We start from the raw sequence: 16,278 nt of genomic DNA on the forward strand, positions 1-16,278 counted from the left end.
TTGGTAATGGCAGTTTGTTGTGAATTTTCTGTGTAACCAATGACTTCATGAACAGATAAAAGCTCCTTGAAACAAAAACATTGTAGCTTATACCTAATTTTGTTAAACTAAGCTGCATAACTGTAACTGCTTCAGCTTTTCATAAAGTTTGTAACTAAACTTCTACTTTCTGGCAAAGATGCATAGTTAGTGAACAAGTTAAGGAAAATATAAAAAATAAGTTCAGTAAAACTAGAACCTTAGCATAAAGTATAGACTATAGATGAAACATCTTCCTCACAACTGATTAAGTTAAGAATAGGCCGTCAGTCACGTTTGAAGTACGCGCGATGACCTGGCCTCTACTAGAGGGCGCCATGGTTTAAATATACCTTACCTCACTGAAATTAGGTTATAAGTACCATAAATGTGGAAAAATCATTACATAAAGTTAGAGGCATATAGAATGTGTAAAACAATGGGTTACTATAAAACATCTTTCAATGTGATAAAATAGTTTAGTATATCTGTTAGAGGTTACATATTAGGTTAGATATAATTACAAAACAGTTTAAGCACTGAGCTTTATAAACCTCAAGAACCCTAACGAAACAGCAACATGTTATGAAAGTTCATAAACAACATTACTTATGCAAGTCAACAAGGAGACTAAATTGAATCTTAAGTTATAACTAAAGTGAATCTTGTGTTATAAACTTATAAGCTACCAACCCTTGAATGGTAAATTTACGTCAATACTACAAACGTTTTACCTTTCAAAGCATGTCATCAAAACAATGCAACTTCGTAACTTCCTCTGTTTCTTAAACAATCTTGTACAGCTGTTCTGGAGTTTGCAAAATGCAACGCATATGTAGCCTACCAAAGACGTTTTTAATAAAACAGCAATAAGAGTGATTTATGCAATACAACTTACCACGATTCAAAAATATTGTGTTATTACTTCAAAACAGTAAGTTATAGGTAATCATTATCTTTACAGATGAATTGTACTTATGGAATAGGAAGAATATACATAAGTAATCTCTAAATTGCTAAGAATGAAAGTGAAATTAAATTTCAGTTGCAGCAGGTAGACAATATAAATCACTTCAAGTAATATGCTTCATAAAACTACCAGTATACAAATTTTAGCATCTACAAAGTAAACCATGCGTGTGTTTAACAAAAACAACAGGGGTTGAAAATGTGAAAAAAATACTTGTGACCATAGTATAAACAAGACACTAATCCTTTTTACAAATGTAAGCGTGGGATCGATCACGGATCCAACAGCTCAACAATAAAACCTTCCGAATCGAATGGAGGTGAAACCCTAAGTAAACAGTGTTGTCATTTCAAAGTCTCATGTGACACATCAAAAGTGTCTTATGATTTTTAGAGATTATAAAAACAATTTAAGAGTTTGCAAATCATAAGTGTGCTTTACAGGGCCTGATTAAGGCTCACGGGGGCCCAAGGCACAGCTAAGTTTAGGGGCCCCTATTGGCAATCGCTTTCAATGCAGAGCAGGAGTGCTCAACTGTTACTGTAAAATCGTTACACAATTTGAAATTGTTACTCAAAAATAACAAGTGTGCACACACTGGCACAACAACTTTCACTACCTATGCCTACGGTAGGGAAAAGTGCTATAAAGTGGACCGGCTGGTAATTTGGACCACTGCTGTTTTTTCAATGACTGAAGTAAATAACTTCATGGTTTGTGAACAGCTTGAATTAACCTTTCTTACTGACCTAGTTTTTACTATTTCAGAAATTCAGATTCAAAGGATTGAGCTGGTTCTTTGTTGTTACTAGAGGTTTTATGTTTTGGGGGGTCTGCGATGTTATTTTGCTGGTCTAAACTATTAAAAATTTTTCAAATATTGCTACAGTTACAAAAGATTGTACAAAAGTAATCTGCAGGAGAGGCATTACTAATGACTATCTGCCAAAATCTTGAAGAAATGTTCACTGTTTAATTCTAAATGACACCAAGCAACATAAGATTATGCTAACTGTAATATGGACCACCTAACTGTTTGGTAATATGGACCAGTGGTCCAGGACTCCAGGTTATGGTCAATTGGTAGAAATTTGTTTCTCAGTAATGAAGACAGGCATAGAAATGAAGTTTCATGAGATTTATGCATTTTTTTCAAACTTTCTAGAGTGCATCATAAAATATATTTGTAACTTGCTTTCTTATAGTGATAAAAGCTACTACCAGTAATTTGCATAATCACTTTGATATTATAAACAATTTGATTAAATTCTGACGACATGTCTAAGCATTGAAATTGGATTTAAAATGGATTCAAATGCAGTAAATAGATTAAAAAAGCAGGAATTTACCCCAATAATCCTCTTATATTTGATGAAAGTGATTTTCACTCAGCTGAAGTTACTGACAAGCCTCATGAAGTATAGACACCTCTCCAAACAATGTATCACCGCTGATATAATTGATGATCAAGATATGTCTACTCAAGATGCAATTTCTCGAAACATTTCACCTTTATCACAAGATGTGGTAAACATTGAGAAAGTGGCAAAAAATCTATCATGTCAACAGAATTAAATGCGGGAACTTTAGCTGATGCACTGTAGTGTATGAAGCAATCTCACAAGCACCAGGACCATCGTCATTGAGTGTTAAGAACTTAGGCTACAACTTTGTTCAGTTAGCATTTCATGCAGGGTATCTGTCGAGGACATAAGCCCACTTCCAAAACAAGTTACGAAGGGAAGAAAACGTAGAAAAACTACAAAGGCTACTGTGCTGACAGGTAGCCTACGCCACACAAACATAAACTCAAGTTCACAGAAAAAGCTAAACCAGCAAAACAAGTGAGAAAAGGCTTTAACCTTTAAGTCTTCAAAAAAGAAAGTTATTCCAAGCAATGCTGCTTCTGCATGCACTTGTCTTGTGTGTGACGAGTCCACTGATGACGATTGGATTCAGTGTTGTCAGTGCAAGAAATTGGCCCATGACAGTTGTGCTGATATATCAAATGCTCATTTTTACTATTGTGACAACTGTGCCAACGATCAATGATTTGAAACTTGTTTGAGATGACTATCATGAACGTTTCAGACTATTTTTATTTATTGAGTGTTTGTGTTCTATTTCATGCCTTTGAAGTTTGACTTCCTTGATATATTTACTTTCACATGACAACGGTCCATATTACAGTATGGTGGTCCATATTATGAAACAGGTGGTCCATTTTAGAAACTGGGTTGATAATATGGACCACCATATAAAAAAAATAATAATGTAGTTTTCTTTGTTTGTGTTATGTTTTTTTGATTGGAATTGTTTTTGCAAACCAACTATAGCCTGTAACTAGGCTAATCAAATAAAGTTAGTTGCACCCCAATGTTGTGGATCTTCTTAAAAATATTAAGATTTTTCATTAGGTGGTCCAAATTATAGTACTTTCCCTACTAATGTAAAAAAAAATGGGGGCCCCGAAAACCAGGGGGCCTGAGGCCTGTGCCTCGTGTGCCTCATGGTTAATCGGGCCCTGGTGCTTTAAGTTGCTGGAAATACGCTTAATGTTGCTGGGAGTAAGCTTATGGTTGCTGGAAATACCTCATCTTTAAAAAAAATGAATAAATAAGTAGAAGTATTAGCCTATCTTTGAGAGAAAATTTTAATAAATCATAAAGTTTTCATTGCAAAAACTAAAAAATACTTTTAACAAACTACAAACTTTTAAGTTGTATGATTGAGAAATCAAAAAAAAATAACTAGGTGCAAACTTTTAAGTTTCATAATTTACAACTTAAAATAATTTTAACAAACTACAAACTTTTAAGTTCTATAATTTAAAACTGAAAAACAAAATAGTTTTAACAAATTGTAAACTGAAAGTTTTCCTTTTATATACACGAAAAATTAATCACAAACTTAAGTTTTATTTTATTTTTTTGTTTACAAACTGAAAAATATTTTTAACAAGTTACAAACTTTGGTGCTGGTTTAGCATCGGCCGCCTTGGTCAGTGACGTCATTAAAATGTGTGACGTCATGCAAAAAAACGCAACTACTTTTAAAAAGGGTGCAAAAACGCGGAACAGAAGTAAAAGCGGAAAGGCTATTGATTTTTTAATATTTGTAGTGAATAGTGCCTCCTAGCTTTCTCATTTCTGCTCGGACTTTAACAATTTTCCTATCGTTGGAAAGCATAATGCCTCATCTACCCGAATGGATTAATTGTCAGTCTAAAGTAGGCATTACATTTATGTAGCGCTAACTTAAACTTTACTATTTTGTACCAATTCTCCGCAATTCATTTTTTACAATAAAAATACCAAACCAACACAAATTAAAAGATTATGTCTTGGTTTATTCATATGTTAACTTTCACATTTATATCTAATCCACAAAACGAGCAATCGTTGTTCAAACGTAACCGCTCGACGAAGCTTTTTTCCAATGCATTTTTCAAGGCGATTCGATTGTGGTTCAGTAGCCTATAATCCGCCCACTGTTTGCAGTGATCGATGAATACTGCCTCCACCAAATGTGTTGTAGCTTTCTCATTTCTGCTCGGACTTTAACAGTTTTACCATCGTTGGAAAGCACGATACTGCATCTATCCGATTAAATTGGTTGCAAGTTTAAAGTATGCATTACATTGACCTAGCGCTAACTTAAACTTTACTATTTTGTACCAATTCTTAGCAATTCATTTTTTACAATAAAAGTACCAAACCAACACAAATTAAAAGAGTATGTCTTGGTTTATTCTTATGTTAACTTTCACATTTATATCTAATCAACAAAACGAGCAATCGTTGTTCAAACGTAACCGCTCGACGAAGCTTTTTTCCAATGCATTTTTCAAATCGATTCGATCGTGGTTCAGTATGAGCCGCCCACAGTTTGCTGTGATCGATGAATACTGCCTCCACCAAATATGCTGTAGCTTTCTCATTTCTGCTCGGATTCTAACAATTTTACTATCGTTGGATGGTATTATGCTTCATCTACCCGAATGGATTAATTGCCAATCCAAAGTAGGCATTATATGTATGTAGCGTTAACTTAAACTTTACTATTTTGTACCAACTCTCCGCAATTCATTTTTTACAATAAAAATACCAAACCAACACAAATTAAAAGAGTATGTCTTGGTTTATTCATATGTTAACTTTCACATTTATATCTAATCCACAAAACGAGCAATCGTTGTTCAAACGTAACCGCTCGACGAAGCTTTTTTCCAATGCATTTTTCAAATCGATTCGATCGTGGTTCAGTAGCCTATGAGCCGCCCACAGTTTGCTGTGATCGATGAATACTGCCTCCACCAAATATGCTGTAGCTTTCTTATTTCTGCTCGGATTTTAATAATTTTACTATCGTTGGATGGCATTATGCTTCATCTACCCGAATGGATTAATTGCCAGTCTAAAGTAGGCATTACATTTATGTAGCGTTAACTTAAACTTTACTATTTTGTACCAATTCTTAGCAATTCATTTTTTACAATAAAAGTACCAAACCAACACAAATTAAAAGAGTATGTCTTGGTTTATTCATATGTTAACTTTCACATTTATATCTAATCAACAAAACGAGCAATCGTTGTTCAAACGTAACCGCTCGACGAAGCTTTTTTCCAATGCATTTTTCAAGGCGATTCGATCGTGGTTCAGTATAAGCCGCCCACAGTTTGCTGTGATCGATGAATACTGCCTCCACCAAATATGCTGTAGCTTTCTCATTTCTGCTCGGATTCTAACAATTTTACTATCGTTGGATGGCATTATGCTTCATCTACCCGAATGGATTAATTGCCAATCTAAAGTATGCATTATATTTATGTAGCATTAACTTAAACTTTACTATTTTGTACCAATTCTCCGCAATTTATTTTTTACAATAAAAATACCAAACCAACACAAATTAAAAGAGTATGTCTTGGTTTATTAACCTAACAACTTTCACGTTTATATTATATCTAAAAAACGAGAAATCGTTGTTCAAACGTAGCCGCTCGACGAAGCTTTTTTGACAATTTTACCATCGTTGAAAAGCACGATACTGCATCTACCCGAATCAATTGGTTGCATGTCCAAGGTATACAGTAGCCTACATTTATCTAACGCTAATTTAAACTTTACTATTAAAACATCAATTACTCCAAAAGTGATAGGCCTATGACATTTGGACAACACCATGAACTCCAAACAGACTTAAGCTATGATATCCATAAGCAGACAATAGGCAAAAAGTGTTTACTAATTCCCTTTAATTGAATCTTGCTTGAACATTTTTAATTATTCCAGACATGTTGGATGAATGTGCTTGGCCTACGCAGTTTTTGAAGTCAAGATTCAGTTGGTCAAGCAAAAATAGTAGGCTACACATTTAGCCAAACGCAGCAGCACCACTTTTCAAGATTGAACAATAGAAACCCTTTAATGATGCAGAAATCAGTAGTCTTAACAGCATCAAATTTTACGTCTTGAAGCAGTTTAACATCGCCTATCTTAATACGAGAAGTAGAATGGGGTGACTTTGGTCCAGTTATGAGACACCGCTTACTTTAATTTTACAATGGTTCTGGGAGAAAACTTTAGTTTACCCATATTGAGGGCTATCAAGAGCCCTTACATGTTACCAAGTTTGAAGTCATTTGGTCCATGCGTAGAGTTTAAAAAAAAAAAAAAACTATAAGTGGTTTTCACTCCAGTGTTTTAAAAAAACTATAAGCAGTAATCTTTTTTCAAGACATGCTCATTGCCAACCCCAAAAAGGGGTGTCACTGGCCTCTTTCAGAGTTTTTAAAATACTTTGGTTTGGTATTTTTATTGTAAAAAATGAATTGCGGAGAATTGGTACAAAATAGTAAAGTTTAAGTTAACGCTACATACATAAAATGCCTACTTTGGATTGGCAATTAATCCATTCGGGTAGATGAAGCATAATACCATCCAACGATAGTAAAATTGTTAGAATCCGAGCAGAAATAAGAAAGCTACAGCATATTTGGTGGAGGCAGTATTCATCGATCACATGAAACTGTGGGCGGCTTATACTGAACCTCGATCGAATCGCCTTGAAAAATGCATTGGAAAAAAGCTTCGTCGAGCGGTTACGTTTGAACAACGATTGCTCGTTTTGTGTATTAGATATAAATGTGAAAGTTAACATATGAATAAACCAAGACATACTCTTTTAATTTGTGTTGGTTTGGTATTTTTATTGTAAAAAATGAATTGCTGAGAATTGGTACAAAATAGTAAAGTTTAAGTTAGCGCTACATAAATGTAATGCCTACTTTAGATTGGCAATTAATCCATTCGAGTAGATGAAGCATAATGCCATCCAACGATAGTAAAATTGTTAGAATCCGAGCAGAAATGAGAAAGCTACAGCATATTTGGTGGAGGCAGTATTCATCGATCACAGCAAACTGTGGGCGGCTTATACTGAACCACGATCGAATCACCTTGAAAAATGCATTGGAAAAAAGCTTCGTCGAGCGGTTACGTTTGAACAACGATTTCTCGTTTTGTAGATAACATATAAACGTGAAAGTTGTTAGGTTAATAAAACAAGACATACTCTTTTAATTTGTGTTGGTTTGGTATTTTTATTGTAAAAATTGAATTGCTGAGAATTGGTACAAAATAGTAAAGTTTAAGTTAACGCTACATAATTATAGTGCCTACTTTAGATGGGCAATTAATCCATTCGGGTAGATGAAGCATAATGCCATGCAACGATAGTAAAATTGTTAAAATCCGAGCAGAAATGAGAAAGCTACAGGATATTTGGTGGAGGCACTATTCACCGATCGCGTCAAACTGTGGGCGGCTTGTAATGAACACTCGAAACTGATCGCTTTGTGTTTGCATTCTTTTGGTAAAAAGCTTCGTCGAGCGGTTACGTTTGAACAACGATTGCTCGTTTTGTGGATTAGATATAAATGTGAAAGTTAACATATGAATAAACCAAGACATACTCTTTTAATTTGTGTTGGTTTGGTATTTTTATTGTAAAAAATGAATTGCTGAGAATTGGTACAAAATAGTAAAGTTTAAGTTAGCGCTACATAAATGTAATGCCTACTTTAGACTGGCAATTAATCCATTCGAGTAGATGAATCATAATGCCATCCAACGATAGTAAAATTGTTAGAATCCAAGCAGAAATGAGAAAGCTACAGCATATTTGGTGGAGGCAGTATTCATCGATCACAGCAAACTGTGGGCGGCTTATACTGAACCACGATTGCTCGTTTTGTAGATAACATATAAACGTGAAAGTTGTTACGTTAATAAAGCAAGTATTTTTATTGTAAAAATTCAATTGCTGAGAATTGGTACAAAATAGTAACAGTTTAAGTTAGCGCTAGATCAATAATAATGCCTACAAATATTTAAAAATCAATAGGCTTTCCGCTTTTACTTCTATTCCGCGTTTTTGCACCCTTCCTACAAGTAGTTGCGTTTTTTTGCATGACGTCACAGATTTTTGTGACGTCACTAACCAAGGCGGCCGATCCTAAACCAGCACCCAAACTTTTAAGTTGTATGATTGACAAATAAAATAAAAAAAATTAACTAGCGAGGTGCAAACTTTAAGTTTCAGTTGCCGAACTTGTGAACAAAAAATTACTACATATCCTTGCTGCAGAAAACTTATTTCAAAAAGTATCATCGTTTATTGTATTTAATAAAACTGAACCAATACATTCATAGAGTGACGTACGACGGCAGTGCCTGAAATGTAATGACGGCACGGCAGTACCTGGCGGTACCCGTTGCCGGTACTCTTGAGGCAATAGCAGAGGTGGGCAGTAACTAGTTACAAAAGTAACTAGTTACTGTAACTAGTTACTTTTTGAGTAACTGTAACGGTAACTTCGTTACTATTTTCCAAAAGTAACGAAACGCGGTAACTAGTTCCTATTTTAGCACTTTTTCAACAGTTACAGTTACAAGTTACTTTTGTATTGAAATTTTAGTTTTTAATTGCCGTTTATTTCTCTGCACGTGTTTGTGTCTTGTTTAGTGCGTGTTTGCTGCGTTTTGCGCAATAATGCATTTTTCTCGCACAGGTAGCGGCGCAGCACTGCGCAATGCGCATGCGCGGTTCTACTTTTGTTTTGTGGTTTGGTGGAGAAGGGTTGCCATATTGGCGAATTTATCGCCAAAGTCCAGAAATCTGGCGATTTTTTTAAGACGTTTAGCTTCATATTTATGATTTGGCTCTTTTTTGGCAATTTTTGATAACTGATTTGGCTAAATTAATTGTTTTTGGCGATTAATCAATATGTACCAAAGACAGGCAAGACACAACAATACAACAGGGTTGAGCATTATAATAATATATTTTACTGTACATATTTACAAATGAGTTTAACAGTCAAACATTTTCGGTTTAACTTAAGCCCTCATCAGGAACCTGAAAATATTTATAAAAATGCAGTAAATTTCAACTTCTTGAAGGTAACTGACTAATGACTATAAGCATCAAGAAACACGCAGCGATTAAAAGCAATTTGTTGATGCTTATAGTCAGTTAGTTAGTTAGTTACCTTCAAGAAGTTGAAATTTATTGCATTTAGTGTAACGCTTGCAATGCCTCTAAAAAGATTGTCTGACATTAAAACCAGAGCAACAGCATTGCTGTTTGCTTGCCGTTGATGGACGTTCTTGTGGAAGCAATACAAACCAGATTTGGTCATTGGTTCGAGGACAGCGACTGCATTCCACCCACAATTTAGACTTATCCGTGTTTAATGCCTGATCATTAAGCGACAATGCTGAATGGAAGACCAAAATAAAACAGAACATGCTTCAAGCACTTGAAGAAGCAAACTGCTCTGCTGAAGAGGGGAGTAGCAGCGACACTGAAGTGGATGGTGGTAGGTAGAGCCACGGAGGACTTTTTGCACCACTTTACGCAAAAACTTAGAAAAGAAAGCAATGCGCGTTGAATCTGTTACAGGAGTATTTGGAAGCGGACCCTGAGAACAAGTTAAGCGGATCCAGATTCACAATTGGACCGATGAAAAAACTGTTTTAAAAACATAACACTCCCATTCCGTCAAGTGCTGCAGTAGAAATATTGTTTTCATTGCAGCACTTGTTCATCACCAGACTTTATTCGTTTATCCCCGACGCCGACACACTCTCTATTGACCTGACACTACCAAGACAGGCATGGGTGCGCCTCAACCGTCTCCGTACGGGCGTCGGGCTTTTCCGCTCAAACATGCACCAATGGGAAATGGCCTCTTCCTCCTCCTGTGAATGTGGTGCCGAGGAACAGACCGCAGACCACATCATTGATTGATTAAATCTTTATCCTCGGACTGGGAAAGCTTCTTGCAGAACTTAATCCTGGCAGTTTCGCATACTTGTAGACTAAAGGCTTTCAATCACTGACGTAGGCCCGGTCACCGAGATTGACAGAGTGAAGTTTCCGATTGTTGAAGTCTTGTTGCTAAGAAATTATTCCATCTATTAGATGCCACTAAATAGAGAGCAGTCCTCAACGTGCGTTGCTCAAGCGCATGCCCTGAGAGTCGAACCAGTGTCGCTTGATCTTGAAGCTTCTTCGTTCCAGAAGTGACGCGCTAGCCAATTGAACTATCGGGGCGGACATCATCAATGACTGTAACATCTTCAAGCCACCTAACGGAGTGGAAGGTTTGCGTGTCATGAATGATGAAACCAAAGACTGACTGCTCTCTAGTAGCCTTCCAGTGTAGTCCGGGAACATTGTGAATCTGGGGCGGTAAAAGGATAGACTCTCGGCCCCAGAGGCTCACACGACGACGACGATTGGGCAAGGAAGGACATTTTAAAGCCCAAAAGGGCAGGCCTGAGTGACGAGCACTTTGAAATGCTCGTATTTCTCAAAGGAAATAAACATATAAGCCACTGAGTATTTTTTTTAAATAAAACCTTGTTGGTTTTGTATTTGTGCTGTTATGTTAGCATGGATGGCTCTAATATTATATATCAAACATTGCGGTTAAACTGGACTTGCATGCAGAGCTGGCCAGGTGCAGAATTTTATGTTCAGATTTGTGAGTAACTGAAAGTAAATAGTAACTGTAACTAGTAACGGTAACTAGTTACTTTTTAAAATCGGTAACTGTAACGGTAACTCAGTTACTATTTTGGCCAAGTAACTGTAACTGTAACTCAGTTACTTTTGAAAGTAACTTTGCCCACCTATGGGCAATAGACATGCATCTTATACTACTCCTCTCTACCCAAATTGTTTTCTCCATTAGTAGTTTTTAAAACACCACATGCACTCCAACTTGAGAGGATGTTGATCTGGGAGATGAAATTGACAGAAATTGTGCTAACTTTTAGGAACAAATAACGAATAATAACAATGATTTATGACGTGGCGTGACAGTAGGACTCAGAAGCGGTTTAAAAGAGCGTGTTTGTCTCAATCTTTCAAGAGGGTGTGCTGAGCTTTGATTTTATGCCTTTTGTTTCAAATTCACCCTCGAATACAACAACTACAGTCGACAACTTGTCCTCATGAAAGCGTCGTTCACTAATTTGCTGGCATTTCTTGACCAGGTCTTTTGCTGTTGCTGTATTGCTTTAAAACTATCATGCTTGCGTGTTTTCATAATTTCAAATTTTTGGCAAGATAATAACTAAAAAATGCAACAAACGACTGATCAAATACAATACTACTCATTGCTCAACTGACAGTTCTTTTTAAAAGAAAGTTTTCTTATCAAAACTATTTTTGTTATCTAGAAATGTACATTTAACACTTCTCAAAGTTACAAAGTCATTTGATTAGGAGCAATTTCGAAAACAGAACTTCGCTTGATGTATTCTCTTCGAGTAGCCTATAGACTACTTCGACATGAGGATGAACCGGCTTTGCTTCAAACACGAGTTTGCGTCACTTCGTCTATAACGAAGCTGAATAATTATTATTAGGTGTGATTATTAGAGTAGCCAGATAATCCGGAAAAAATTCAAACAGTATTAGTCTGAAATCCGAAAGTCTTAAATAATCTTAGGACACACATTAAAAAATGTTTTATTTATATCCAACCCTTCACTGTTGTTGTAGAAAATAAAACATTATATTATAAAGTTCAAACACACACAGAATGTGACAGAACAAAAAAAGCAAATGTAAACAGAAAAACTAATAAACATAAAGCAATTTGCCTACGTTATTTTATAATTTACACAAGAATACAGCATAAAACTGTCAAAGGCATCATAGGACCCAAGACATGGTAAAAATTTAGTTTTTGATGCATACTTTCGATGTTAATTATTATTTATTTTTTGGTTTTTTTTCTTCGGTGATGTAGCCTTCATTTCTCGTGTGCAAAATCTTCCTCTCGTTCTTCAGTGTAAACAAAATTGACACAGCATTTCTTGGAACAACGAATATAGCTTCTTATGAGTAGTGTCGACTCCAATAAGATCGATGTCATTCAGTTTTACGTTTTTTTTTTAATGACACCAAGGAAAAAAGCTGCTTGACTGCAGCATTTGATACAGGAACGGACAGGCGGGACAAAGCATAAAATTCAGGGCTCAGTAGCCTATTGCTTGTCGTGAATGTAGGTAAATATCCATACGAAAAACATCCTTGTTCTACGAAAGAGGGAATAGCTTACTTTCCGAGTGGATATTTTTCAGGAAAGTTAGATATTTTTCAATCGGGATTATTTTTGTATAGCCTAGATATTTTCCAATCGAGATATTTTCCGTATGAGTATTTTTGTATGGATTTTTTCGTATGGATTTTCACCGACTACCACCGGTAGTTGCCCCCTTTGATTTGCTGAATACTGATACTCAAAAAAACATCTGCACGGAACTGGTGCTCGGGATAGCCTTACAAACTAAGCAAACAAAAATTGTTAAGAGACCATAAACATTCAACTAAGTTGGAACAAAAGCTGAATGTGCGAATGATTTTTTAGCTGTCGGACAAAGTAGGCTATATAAAACTAGGCCAATTTATTGTTTTTGTCCGAATCTTAAACCACCTGGCAACCCTGTTGATTATTGTAAATTGTTTGATTGTTGATTTTCTTGTTCAACCTGCAAATCGGTGCTTTTTGCATTGATTCCACGTCTCCAGATGTTGAGTCAAATTAAAAAAACGACTGATTTATTGTCTGGATAGCTTTGTTGAAGTTCAACTTTTGGGCAAGGTTTTTTAAGACCTCATACAGCTTCATATGGATTTTACGTTGACATACGGAACCAAATTGAACGTGATATGGCTTAAGGCGGTTTCCCATGGCGCAACGAAGCAATTATAAAACTAAGAAATAAAATTTATTTTCAACTTCGATTCCATTTTAAGATTTGGTATCTTTTTCAGTAAACTTCGTTTGCATTTGCGACTATATTTCAACACCAACAATCCAACATCCTGCACTTACAGTATAGCCTACGATATAGAAATATTATACAGTTTGGAATCGCTTCTGCAGATGATTATCCATCAATGAAACAATTCAAGGAAAATTATTTTGGTTGTCGGACCACTCGACATGCGACAACTCAGCAAGAGCTTCAATTCAACAAATAGCCTACATTTCAGCTACTGCCAAGTCAGCAAACAAAATGTACGTGCTCACGTCGGACTTGGTCATCGCTTGTCCAACTCATCTTGCTACCTTGTGACATTCTAAGTTTCGGCTTGCTCAGTTGTTACTTGACCAGTTTCATCATTGACCTACTTTAGCCACTTGCTGAAATGTTGCTAGCTGAGTTGTCACTTGCTCAGTTTACAACTGCTGCATAGCATCTTTTCACAAATTGGGACTAGGGGGACAAATTTTCAAAAAAGGGCACTTTTAGCGCGCGAGTTATGTTAAAAAGGGCACTTTTCACGCGTAAATGATGGAAAAAAGGGCATTTTTTCCCCGAGCGTAAAACATGTAGGCTAAGCTTAAAAGTGTAGATTTCTCAGGCAAATTGTAGGTAAAAAGGCATATTATACTTAGACTAAACTTTAGAGACCCATAATTGATTCTTATATTCATCCCCGCCCACAATATTTTATAAGTAGTAATGTAATAAAATTTAATCTAGCAACATTTAGTTGTAGAGGTCTGTTGTACTAAAGTAAAAAGAAACTACTATGATAACATATGAAACACAACTGAAAAGATATTATAATGAGTTGAATCTTTGCAAAATTATATGATTGAATCTTTATCCTCGGACTGGGAAAGCTTCTTGCAGAGGCTTTGAATCACTGACGCAGGTCCGGTCACCGAGATTGACAGAGTGAAGTTTTCGATTGTTGGAGTCTTGTTGCCAGGGAATTATTCCATCCATAAAATGCCGCTGAATGAAGAGCAGTCCTTAACGTGCGTTGCTCAAGCGCACACCCCGAGAGTCGAACCAGCGCCGCTTGATCTTGAAGCTTCTTCGTTCCAGAAGTGACGCGCTAACCAATTGAGCTATCGGGGCAAATGATTCTAAAGAGCTGGTATTTTATTTTGATGAAAAACAGAGAACAAACTTCGGTAATCCAGTAATTTAGAATCTGACACAAAATTTGAGGTGCTCACAACACAAATTGGTAACACATTGTGTACATTTTGACTAAAAAATTTGTCACTGGCAATAGATAGGCTACATGTTTTATGGTCAAATCGACAAAACTGAACGCGAATTTCACCATTAAGATGAGCTCCTGTGTAGGCTACCATTTTTGAGAAAAAGAGTTTTTAAAATAAATAATTGATAAGTTGTATTATTCTGTATAATATATATAACCAGAGTTAGGATGCACTGTGCTAAATCAACGTGGTAAAGTCAGAGATAATAGTGCCTGTGACAAGTCCAGTTGAGGCAAGACTCAGAAGTGTTGTTCTGAAGCTTTGCGCTTGTATTCACCAGTAGAGTCTCTCTTCCTCGACCAGCAGAATCCGGCCAACATCGCCCGACTATCCTTGCCCTTATATCTCCTCTCTATAATGTTTGCCACATTGTGCTCTCCAGGGTTACCTATGTTGCCCTATTCGGCCATTCCTGTTAAATGTAGTGGTATTGTCCGGACCGACTGTCCTATAGACATAAGAAACAACAGTACTTTGTGTAGCCCAATTGCATTCCCATCAGCATGTTCTACACTTTGAAGTCTCCACACAGGTATCATTGGAATGTATCCTATTTGATGGCTTCCAAAATAGCTTTCATACTTTCTCTTGACTCCTTCATTGTTGTAGAATATACAACAGGGACTGATGGCTTTCTATTCCCATTATGCAGTGATACTGCTTTGAGACTTTTCTTAGAAGAGTTGATGAAGAGTTCAGTCCTCAGGATCATGATGACCTTTCAGATCACCCATCAGTCCTACAACATCACTGCAAAATGTCAGCTGGGCCCCATCATCAATCACCTTGTTAGAAAAAAAAATCAATGATCTCTTTTCCTCGTTCACCCCAAACAGTGATAGCTTTACCTGTAAGTTTCCACTGTTGTAACCTTGAAGCAAGCAACTCTGTATGTCTCATTGACAACTCCAGTGCTCTGACAAGTTATTGAACTCTGGTAATAAGATTTCGTGGTGGTTGCATCGTGGTCTGAGTTCATAGCAGTCAGACAGGGAAGCATGAGAATCTGATGCAATGCTTGAGTCACTATCACTTTGTTCAGTCACTGGATATACAGGAATGGATAAGTCAGGGCCATCAGCGTAATGCTGCACAAGTCGTATTGCAGTGGCAACATGAGGATAGGCCTACTCAATGGTAGCCCGATTTGCGTTATTCAATACGTGGGGCAGTTTCGTGAAGCAAAAGCAACAGTCAGACGCATGATTAAAGGGTTCATGCCACACCATGGGGATGGCAAACAAACTTCTCTTCTGACCTGCTTTCCATGCAGTTAGCTTTGATGAACAATCTGCACAAACGATGTGAGGAACCCAGCTTCTGCCTTGGTCTCCATGTTTGATGCCAAAAAATTGTGCATACAATTCAGAAATGTGTGGCGTCACTGGACGTCTGTTGCCCACTACAATGTATAAGTGGCATATGTAACAAACTTTATCTGGATGGTTAACACAGGATCGCTTTCGAGAGTTAGATTTAGAGGATTTTATGGTAAATTTGTAATATATGATGTAGGCCTAGTACCTAGACATACATATATGCAGGCTATTTAAGTACCGGTACATGTCCAATGCAATAAGGATCGCAATATAACTGTAGGCCTAATGATGGTCAGACTTAGGCTACTCATTGCTGCACTACCACTATGTGTGATTGTGTGTATGTAGGCTATGTATAT

Source organism: Aplidium turbinatum, chromosome 1 (genome assembly GCF_918807975.1).
Source record: "Aplidium turbinatum chromosome 1, kaAplTurb1.1, whole genome shotgun sequence".
In the NCBI taxonomy this organism is placed as follows: Eukaryota; Metazoa; Chordata; class Ascidiacea; order Aplousobranchia; family Polyclinidae; genus Aplidium; species Aplidium turbinatum.